Source organism: Mercenaria mercenaria, chromosome 15 (assembly GCF_021730395.1).
Source record: "Mercenaria mercenaria strain notata chromosome 15, MADL_Memer_1, whole genome shotgun sequence".
NCBI classification, from domain to species: Eukaryota; Metazoa; Mollusca; class Bivalvia; order Venerida; family Veneridae; genus Mercenaria; species Mercenaria mercenaria.
Genome location: NC_069375.1, coordinates 2,926,407 through 2,937,727, shown reverse-complemented (window position 1 = coordinate 2,937,727; position 11,321 = coordinate 2,926,407). Strand labels below are relative to the sequence as shown.

Genomic DNA, 11,321 nt, shown 5'->3' with positions numbered 1-11,321 from the left:
CTTTTATTATGCTGTAACATGATCTTGGGTTTATTGTTTTCTTAGGTATAGATCTACGTATTACTAAATAAAAAAATATAGTCAATTATATGGACGTGTTGGGACAGGACTCCTGTATTTTGGAAAAGGACCCTTCAAAATTTGGGCCAAGGGTCCTGGAACTCTTGGGTTTTCAGGTCTAGTGGAACCCCTGTTTCTAAAGATTTTAAGAATCCCTTTATAGTATAATTAAGAACTGATATTTGCTCTTTACAGGTGAAATATTTCTCGAAGTATAGTCTAGCTGATGACTCAGATGAGGAAGATGTATCAGAAAAGGACAAGAAACGTTTACCGGTACCTCTGGCACAGCAGCAACAGATGACTGTACAGGTTAGTAACTAGCGACTGTTGATAGACAGAAGTCCTTGTGGAAACTGGGGAGAATTTCCTAGTTAAAACTAGGGGAAATACTGGTGGACTCATCCATCTAATTGAATTTCTGCTTATCGGGGCTAAACATTGATTAGTTACTATCTGTTAAGATAAAGGGAGAGCTCCTTAACTACATGAATTGGGAAAATGTCAGCAAATCAGTCTTACGGAATTCTGCAGATTAACATGGAGGCAATACATGTATTTTATAGAAAATTTTGCTGCAGTAAAGGAGAATGTAAAAAAATGGTGTAGGGGTAAACAGTAACATTTTAGTATACATCAATCTTTCTTTGATAAATCAGTTTGAGTTAAACATGAGCAGGATTTAGTGTTTTTCTTTGAAGACATAGTATTATAGTTGCAGTGAAAGAATTCTTCATCATAAATAATCAAATCTGAAGGTCTCCCAGTGGGGAACCTTTGACTTGGTAGTTAAATGATGTAGGAACAAGTTCCAGTTGTGGATTATTGTTATCAGATATCAAAGACCTCACAATGGGGAATTCACAAATTAGCAGGGGACCTAGGTACTGTGAAAACTTAAGTTCCTATTGCAGAGAAACATAATCAGATAACTTAGGCCACATGAAAGGATTTAGTGAAAACGTAGTGCTATGATGAGTTAAATGATGGTTTTTGTCGAGCCCGCTTGCGGTAAGCTCGATACAGTCGTCACTATGGCGGGTCGGTGTATGTCCATGCCACTGTCCGTCTGATTTTGTCCAGACCATAACTTTGACATACATTGACCAATCATGTTTATATTTGGCATAAATGTTTACCTCAATGAGAAGGAGTGTCATGCGTTAACCCCATGTTCCTATCTCAAAGGTCAAGGTCATAGCTGGAGGTCAAAGGTCAAATTGAAGTTTGTCCAGAACATTTCGTCTTCATGCATGGTGGGATTTTGATGTAACTTGGCATGAATGTTCACCATTATGAGACGGTGCTTTGTGCGCAAGAATCAGGTCCCTAGGTCTAAGGTCAAGGTCACACTTAAAGACCAAAGGTGCTGGCGGGCTTGACATTCTGTCCATGGGCATGCAGAATGTATTTCTAGTTTAGTAAAGAGTAATGGGAACAATTCCTTTTGAAATGAGGTATGGTAATAAGCTGTGAGGCCTTGCAGAGAGAGAGATTGAATTAGTAGCAATAGTGTTTGAAAAATTGAATTCAAATGTGATAAAAGAAAAGTAAGGACTAAGGTATGATAGACTTTGCAGCAAGAGTTATCAGATGAGTTGAATATGTCATGAGGGGATTAAGTGATGGACTGGGGGTGAGTGGAAGACATCTAAATGGCAGACAGGTAGTTGAAAAAATCAGATTTAACCACATTTAAGGTGAATAACATATGGTACATGTTTCGTTAATGTAGATGATGAAGATATGGATGTCCAAGGCAAAGAACCATCTTCACTTCACTTAGCAACAAGTGTGGGAGTTGATGCAAGAAATATGCAGGTCATGAAATCTTCATTGTTTGGTGACGAGGATGCCCCGGCTCCAGCATTTGGTATTTATGCAGTTATTGCCAGAACATAAACATGCACAAAATATTTCAAAATAGAAAACAACTTCTGTTGATAGTCAGTAATGAAATACTTAACAAGAACATGTTGAAAGGTATGTAAGGTAGTTAAGACAGATACATGCTGTAAATATTCTTATCAAAGATGCTTATTCCTTTATAGATTGAAAACTACATTGAACATATAAGTCACGAAGAATGGTAATTAAATTTAATAATTTAATTGTTTTAATACTTTAAGCCTTTTTAAACATTGATATTTATGATAAGTATTGATGTTGTTTACTTAAGCTCATAGATAGATGTGAGAACTTCACTTTTACCGGACCTAAGTAAACCAGGTTCCATGAATGTATGAAATATTTTCAGACGGTTCAATGTTTGCAAAGAAACAAGGGCCACTGACTGGATCAGCATTACTGGGACACAGAGATGGACCCAGTCTGTTCAGTTCTAGTCTGAAATCTAAATACATGTCACCAGTCAAAATGGCTAATATACCACAGAAAGAGACAATAAAAGACAGAGGTAAGCAGGTAATCTGGATATTCTTGCTGTTAGTGATAAAGGAAAGTAACATTTCCATTTTATCAAAGAGAAGTCTGAAATCCAATGTAGTTTTTGCAATGTTTTTGAAGTACATTGTCATTTTTGTCTTTGTAATATAAATCTAAGTAGGGCAACTACTGTAAATGAGTTTTGAAAAGAAACAATAGTATATAAAAGAATTACAAATTGTGTTTATGTTGCTAAGTACCAAAGAAAGACATTCAGCTTGTAGACTGCGTTACTATCTCTTTATTTTCAAAAAAGTGAGCCTATTTTTAATTAGGTAGGCAGTTAGTACTACTGTTGCTGCTGCTCCTGAAATATCTGATAAAAAAGAGTTATAATAAGAAATAGCCAACAATATTTATATCAGTTAGATTTAAAAATGTTGATGTTGAAGATAAAGAGCTATTTAGCTGGTCTGTGTAAGGTATATACTGATTTATTTATCCATATCTAGGCCTATTCTGCAGATAAAACTGTCATTGTAATTTCTAGTTTATTTTTGAAAAAGAACTCTAATTTTGGTGTCTGCTTATTCATAAAAAAATGTTTTTTGTCATTTTTTTCTGTCTGTCTGTACAAACTATGTAGTACTTAGTACTTTTCTGAAACTGTAATTTGACTTATGTACAATGATTTTCTGTGTCATATCCCACCAGAATATTGCAGAAGTCATTGAAAGAGTTAGAAGAAAGAAAAACTAAAAAACCCCAATCTTTTGCTTCATTATTTCTAGGTACACACCCAGACGACCCTAGGGTATGATATGGGATCTGTGTGTTGCTCTGTGGGGAAATATGCCAGAGTTTGAAGATATGGGTAAGTTGTTTTAAAGATGTATGCAGTATATGACTTGGTCAGATTGTTCTGGAGTTTGTTGGTCCCCTACCAATGGAACATCATAGGGGACTATAGGAATGCCCTCCGCCTGTCTGTCTGTTTGCAAATTTGGATCCTGCGATAACTCAAAAATATTGAAGCTAGGTTCTTAAAATTTGGTTTGTTTATAGAGGGCAATATGTAGATTATGTACGTATATGACTTATGCTTGTAGGTTGAAGATCAAGGTCACTATTGAAGGTCAAGTAAAAATTATCCATAACTTTTATATGCATTGATTATCTTAGTGCTACACACAAATGTTCACGATGATAGGACAATGTGTCAATGCTTGATCAATGCTTGTTGGTTACTGTTCAAGGTCAAATTAAAACTTGTTTCTGCTGCTTTGACTCATGGGTGTCGCAAGGTCACTATTGAAGATCAAAATTTTTTCACCGGTAGGGGACTTCTGTATTGCTACTGCAATACTCAGTCACTTGTTAACCACACTCAAGTTTCGTCTTCTTTTCGAGGCAGATTAGCAAAAGCAAAAAAACTAAGGACAGTTACTCATTCAGATACACAGCCTATTTGAACATCTCAAAAAAATCTTGCTTTTGCATCTGGTGAAAAATGTTTCTAGAAATTACGATAAGTCATTTTGATGAGATTTAAATTAGCTGGTTAAGTTATAGGTGGGACGGTGGTCTAGTGGTAACACACTTGACTGTCAGTCCAGAGGTCTGGGGTTCGAATTCTGGTTCAGGCACTGGAAATCTCTGAGGTGCTCTTGAGTATCTCCCACCTAACTAAGAGGCCTGTACTGGTTCTTCCCAGGAAAGACAGCTTTGCGTGTATAGGTGCTATACACCTGGCACGTTAAAGAACCAGACTGTCTTTTCGTAAAGAGCTAGGCTAAGTTAGCCGGACAGGCCTGTATCTAATAAGGAGTTCTGTCTATCTGTTTTTAGGGCTTTATCTCACTCTGTCCCTCTGGTTAGATCGCTCTGTATCTGTACTAGTAGAGGATGAATTTCGCGCCCTGTGTGGCAGCGTTTGTGCTGTGTAAAGCGCCTTTGAACGTGTTTATCATGAAAAGGACACTATATAAATCTGGTATAATATTAATGATAGCTATTACTCTTTAAATAGTATTTGCATTTTCAGCTTGATGATTTGATGGCTTATATTTAATTAGATGTAGAACTGGATAAAATGTTAGAGGAGGCATGGTCTAATGTGTAGACTGCATAACATCAAGGTTATGGATTTAATCTGCAAGTTGTCATGACTGCACCTTTTATATGATGCCAGTTGGTTGTTTGGGAAATGCACTAAAGGTTGATTTAAATACTATTAGTCTTTTATCACAATGAGCTACAGTAAGATAGTTTAATCTTTACAAGTTATAGTAGTTGTTTAAACCAAACTTCAAGTATTTTTTTATAATCAGACTTTAAATTTTAGTTAAATGGTTAAAAGGATTGCAATTTAATGAATACAGAAATAGAAAGAGACGCCTACCTGTAACACAAAGCAAGGAGAGAGGCATTTTCAAGATGGCTGTCATCTGTATCAGGGGAGATAATCATAAAAGAAGTCCAAGAAAACAAATACAAGGTAAGAACTAATTTGCATACTTGTTAGCCTATTCAAAATTTAAATACTAGAATCAGGTTTTTACCTAAAAGGCCAAGGTAAAAGACAAGGGCAATTACAGTTTTCATGCACATTCATATCCGATATTTTGTGTCTCAGCAATAACTGCTTTTAAACTATTGAAAGGATGCCTGTGAACATTAAACAGACTTTCAAAAGGTGTGTCAGGCACAAGAGTCAGGTCATAATTTCCAAGGTCAAGGTCACATGACAGTTTTCATACACTGTGATATTCTGACATCGTTATGAAGGTGAGTCTTATAAGATGTAGAAGTCAGTGATAAGTGGCAAAAAGCATATTATTACGTTGTTATTACACAATCCCAATAGTATATATTTCCTGTGTCAGGTGTGTCATTTTGGGGATGTTTATCAAAGTTGAAACACAGTTTCGTTGATGAGGTAATAATAATGTATCAAGTCATTTTCATATCATATGTTCTTGATATGCCGTAGGTTCTGTTGTCAAGCTGAAGCACCTATCAAGGAAGCTGTTGAGTTGTATGAGAGAGCATTTAAATGATAACCAGCAATATTCATTGCCCTTCAACTTGTATTGGCATAATATCTCGGTTCCTTTTGAAAACTGGCCAGATCCAATCATTGGTTCTAGAGTTATGGCCCCTTAAATGGCCAAAATTTGCTATTTTGGCTTGTGAACACAATAGAGACCACATTTTACATTTATTACCCTGTCTTCATGGAACTTAGAATGTTTATCTTGACGATTCCTAGGACAAGTTAAAACTGGGTCATTACGTTAGAATGGCCAGCACATACTGTATTTTCCGGACAATTGGCCGCTGCACCGTATTGGCCCCAGCCATATATTTTATCTGTATCAGAAGTAAAATTTATGGTATAGGCCGCTCCGAACTTGACCATGTTGTATAAAGACTAGCTGTCCTCGATAAATAGTCATTGAAGTCTGTTGTATTTACTGGTAATCACGCTTGTTAATCCGTCGAATGCAGTGAACTATTAAGTCCGAACAGTTAGTTATCGTTAGCTGTTTTCAAAGGCCCTCTTGGCAAAATTATCCATTGTATACTTTTTTCCTGATTAGATCGGATAAGCAAAATATGGCTACACCGATAAAAAAGAGAAAATTGTTTGGATGCATACGCTGAAGAGAATGGAAATTGGTCTGCTGGTTGCTACTTTGAGGTATGTAAAAGAAAACACTGTTCTGTTCGGTAATCAGATTACAAATGTTTGACCCAGTACCAGTAATTGTCTGTTTGCGTCTATTCATCTTTTGTCTACAGTACTATAGAAATGGGAAACAACTGGGCTAATTTCAGTTTGTCTTTCGTGGAGATTTTACAATAATGGGAATTCTTTGAATTATGAACATAAAACATAATTGATTTCATGTTAAAATCTATTTCCAATAGGAGAGATCGCCCTGACGTCACGCATCAACACCTGTTTATCTGGTGGTGGGCAAAACAAATATTTTTACCTCGTTTGTGTATGGGATCGGAATTTTTAATTTCTAATAACTTTTTCGATCATGTATGGATTTTAAAAACTCAAAAAGTTTTGAAATGCTTACGATTTTCATATTTTTATATTTCAATAACTTTTGAAAATGAAAAACCGTTTTAAATGACTTATGATTTTAATAGCGCTGTAGCGATGCTCCAAACTTTTAGAAAAATCACTGTTAGTTAAGTGTTCATAATCGATTTTATTTCGAAATAAAAATTAAAAGTTATGAATAAATTGCTTGTTTTATATCCTTTCCACTGATCAAAAAATTATTGATATCATTTGTGTTTAAGAAAGTTTAAGCCGTTAGAAAAACATCAATGTTAACAAAAAAAACATGGACACTCTGCGTCTGCCCACCCGGTCTTTGTCTTATCTGTTCTAAAAATAGAATATACAACGGATTTGTATACAAACACGATCTCTCCTATACCAAGATGTAATATTGATATTATTTATAGGCCACATGAAAGGCCCATTTAGAAAAAATAAAATGACTAAAAGGCCGCTTTGACGCATAGGCCGCACCCCCCCCCCCCCCCCCCCCCCCCCCCCGAAAATTTCACTTTTTAAACGTATATGCCGTGGCCTATTTTCCGGAAAATACGGTATTTATGCGATCCTGGCAGGCACATATATGTTTTTGACAACACATAAAACGACCTTCAGAGCTGCAGACAGAGACATTTCAGAAATATTTTTAAAACAAATTTCGTGTAATAAAGCATGAAAGGGCCATCAGACGCTTATATGTTTTATTACGTTAAGGCTGCGGAAAGGATATGGGGGTCAAAAACTAGTTCACCTGGTCAAATCAAAGGGAAAGCTTGTTAGCACACTAGAGCCTATATTTGTTATCTATCCTACTCACCCCAGTGTTGGCGTCTTTCACATCCCCTCCTCATAATCATCAACACCATATGACACAAGGGCCATAACTCTCACACATATATTTCATGAATTAACCCCCTTTTTACTTAGAATTTCAGGTTAAAGTTTTGATGCACTTCCACTCTACCTCAGTTACTCCTAAAACTGAAAGTAGTTTTTCCACATCACCTGGCTCATCATATGACACCAGTCCCATAACTCTGGTACCAATATTTAATGAATTATCCCCCCTTTTACTTAGAATTTCAGGTTAAAGTTTTGATGCATTTTCACTGTATCTCAGTTATTACTAAATGGATTTGATTCAGACTTATCCCCTTTTTAGCTCGACTTTTCGAAGAAAATGTAGAGCTATTGCACTCGCCCCGGCGTCGGAATTGGTTAAATTTTTGATAAAGTCAAATATCTCTGTTACTATCAAAGCTATTGACATGAAACTTAAAATAGTTATTTACTATCAAAGTCTACACGAGAAGAAACAATCCCCATAACTCTGGTTTGAATTTTGACAGAATTATGCCCCTTTTTAACTTAGAATTTTTGGTTAAAGTTTTTGATAAAGTCAAATATCTCTGTTACTATCAAAGCTATTGACTTGAAACTTAAAATAGTTATTTACTATCAAAGTCTACACCAGGAGAAACAATCCCCATAACTCTGATTTGAATTTTGATAGAATTATGTCCCTTTTTAACTTAGAATTTTTGGTTAAAGTTTTTGATAAAGTCAAATATCTCTGTTACTATCAAAGCTTTTGACTTGAAACTCAGAATAGTTATTTACTATCAAAGTCTTCACCAGGAGAAACAATCCCCATAACTCTGATTTGAATTTTGACAGAATTATGCCCCTTTTTAACTTAGAATTTTTGGTTAAAGTATTTGATAAAGTCAAATATCTCTGTTACTATCAAAGCTATTAACTTGAAATTTAAAATATTATTTACTATCAAAGTCTACACCAGGAGAAACAATCCCCATAGCTCTGATTTGAATTTTGACAGAAATATGCCCCTTTTTAACTTAGAAATTTTGTTAAAAGTTTTGATAAAGTCAAATATCTCTGTTACTATTAAAGCTTTTGACTTGAAACTCAAATATTTGTTATCTATCTTCATGAAACTTGCACTGAATGTTTATCTTTATGATTCCTTGGCCATGTTCGAAACTGGGTCATGTGGGGTCAAAAACTAGGTCACCACTCAAATCAAAGGAAAAGCTGTTAAAATGTAGAGGCCATATTTATGACCTTTATGAAACTTGGTCAGAATGTTTACCTTGATGATCTCTAGGTCAAGATAGAAACTGAGTTATTTCAGAGTTAATTGCCCCTGAAATAATTTAAAATGCACATTTCACCTTGTGACGCACCTAGCTCATAAAGTATATGATATAAATGGATAAAAACTTGCATGAGTCTTTATCATGATATAAACTTGCAAATCTCTTAGTTTTTAGCTCGACTTTTTGAAGAAAAAGTAGAGCTATTGCACTTGCCCCAGTGTTGGCATCGCCATTGGTTAAAATTTTTTATTAAGTTAAATATTTCTGTTACTATCAAAGCTATTGACTTGAAACTTAAAGTAGTTATTTACTATCAAAGTATACACCAGGAAAAACAATCCCCATAACTCTGATTTGAATTTGACAGAGTTATGCCCCTTTTTAACTTAGAAGTTTTGGTTAACGTTTTTGATAAAGTCAAATATCACTGTTATTATCAAAGCTATTGACTTGAAACTTAAAATAGTTATTGACTATCAAAGTCTACACCAAGAGAAACAATCCCCATAACTCTGGGTTGAATTTAGACAGAGTTATGCCCCTTTTTAACTTAGAATTTTTGGTTAAAGTTTTTGATAAAGTCAGTTATCTCTGTTACTATCAAAGCTATTGACTTGAAACTTAAAACAGTTATTTACTATCAAAGTCTACACTGGGAGAAATAAACCCCATAACTCTGTTTGAATTTTGACAGAGTTATGTCCCTGTTTAACTTGGTTAAAGTTTTATAAAGTTTTTACTGGCAAAGCTCTAATTCAGAGTCAAGCACTGTGAAAAGTCGAGCGCGCTGTCTTACGGACAGCTCTTGTTTGCTGGCTCCACCACTATTTTTAAAGTTATGGTACCTGAAATAGTCAAAAATGCACATTTCCACCCAATAGTTTGCCTAGCTCAAAAAGAATTTGATGTAAATTCATGAAACCTTGCTTGAGTATTTATCATGATATGACCTTGCGCACTTGGCATTCTTTATGAGAATTTTAGTGCTTATCACAGAGTTACGACCCTTAAAAAAGCCAAAATTGTGGATTTTTAGCTCGACTATTCGAAGAATAGTCTAGCTATTGTACTCACCCTGGCGTCGGCGTCGGCGTCGGCGTCACACCTTGGTTAAGTTTTTGCATGCAAGTACATACAGCTATCATTTAAAGGCATATAGCTTTGAAACTTATTTATTCTTTTTCTAGGTCAATTACCAACCTCACTGGGTCAAGTTCCATAACTCTAACATGTATTTTGAGCAAATTATGCCCCCTTTTGGACTTAGAAAAATCTGGTTAAAGTTTTACATGCAAGTTACTATCTCCAAAACTAATGCAGATATTGAATTGAAACTTCACATGTGTCTTCGGGGTTATAAAACTAGTTGATAGCACCAAGTCCCATAACTCTGACCTTCATTTTAGCCAAATTATGCCCCCTTTTGGACTTAGAAAATTTTGGTTAAAGTTTTGCGTGCAAGTACATACAGCTATTACTAAAAGGCATATAGATTTGAAACTTATTTTTTCTTTTTCTAGATCAATTACCTACCTCACTGGTCAAGTCCTATAACTCTGACATGTATTTTAGCCAGATTATGCCCCCTTTTGGACTTAGAAAATCCTGGTTAAAGTTTTACATGCAAGTTACTATCTCCAAAACTAATGCAGATATTAAATTGAAACTTCACATGGGTGTTCGGGGTTATAAAACTGGTTGATAGAATCAAGTCCCATAACTCTGACCTTCATTTTAGCCAAATTATGCCCCCTTTTGGACTTAGAAAATTCTGGTTAAAGTTTTGCGTGCAAGTACAAACAGCTATTACTAAAAGGCATATAGATTTGAAACTTATTTATTCTTTTTCTAGGTCAGTTACCAACCTCACTGGGTCAAGTTCCATAACTCTTAACATGTATTTTGAGCAAATTATGGCCCCTTTTGGACTTAGAAAATTCTGGTTAAAGTTTTACATGCAAGTTACTATCTCCAAAACTAATGCAGATATGGAATTGAAACTTAACATGTTTCTTCGGGGTTATAAAACTAGTTGATAGCATCAAGTCCCGTAACTCTAATATGCATTTTGGTCAAATTATGTCCCGTTTCGGAACTTAAAACTCTTTTGATATTTAACATTTTGGGTAATAATTTCCTGCTTCTGTGACAATATTTCGAATAGTCGAGCTTGGCTGTCTTACGGACAGCTCTTGTTTTGTTTGTGATGCTCATAGCTTAAAAAGTATATGACCTAGAATAATGAATCCTTTTCATCAATGTTTGTTGAGGCTATACCCCCTTAAGATTGCAAACATTTGAATTATTGCCCCTTATTTGTGACAAATATACCAGTGGGGGGCACACCTTGTGTCCTACAGGCACATTCTAGTTTTTTAAGATAATTTTTGTATAATTTATGATATTTCCTCAAACTCAAGTAGAAGTATATTTCAGAGTGATGGCCAGTGTCCAGAACAGTTGCAGAAAATTTATTATGCCATTGATTTTGATAAAAAAAATTAAGCTGTTGGTAAACAATTGTAAAACACGAAATAAAAGGTAGGGTGCCTCAAGTAAAAGGATTTAATGAGTCAGAATTCTAAATCCAACATTGAAAACTTAAGGTCGAGTCCTGTGGGACGGTTTTAAATTTTGCTCACTTCATTCAAAAATACCTTTAGGGCAGAAGT

The 11,321-nt window shown here is 35.1% G+C and overlaps 1 long non-coding RNA gene across 7 annotated transcripts in view; it reads left to right on the top strand.

Annotated features, from left to right (window-relative positions):
• The first annotated feature begins 2,322 nt into the window (after positions 1 to 2,322).
• The window catches only part of LOC123534721 (uncharacterized), an 82,149-nt gene continuing 73,150 nt past the window's right edge, over positions 2,323 to 11,321 (top strand). For 6 of the 7 annotated variants that reach the window (XR_008367297.1, XR_008367296.1, XR_008367292.1 and 3 more), the window contains exons 1-3: positions 2,323 to 2,476; positions 3,237 to 3,319; positions 4,827 to 4,942. This is a non-coding gene — a long non-coding RNA (uncharacterized LOC123534721). Of the gene's footprint in view, positions 2,477 to 3,236; positions 3,320 to 4,826; positions 4,943 to 6,047; positions 6,149 to 11,321 lie in introns of all 7 variants that reach the window. The other variant, XR_008367294.1, reaches the window with a different exon arrangement.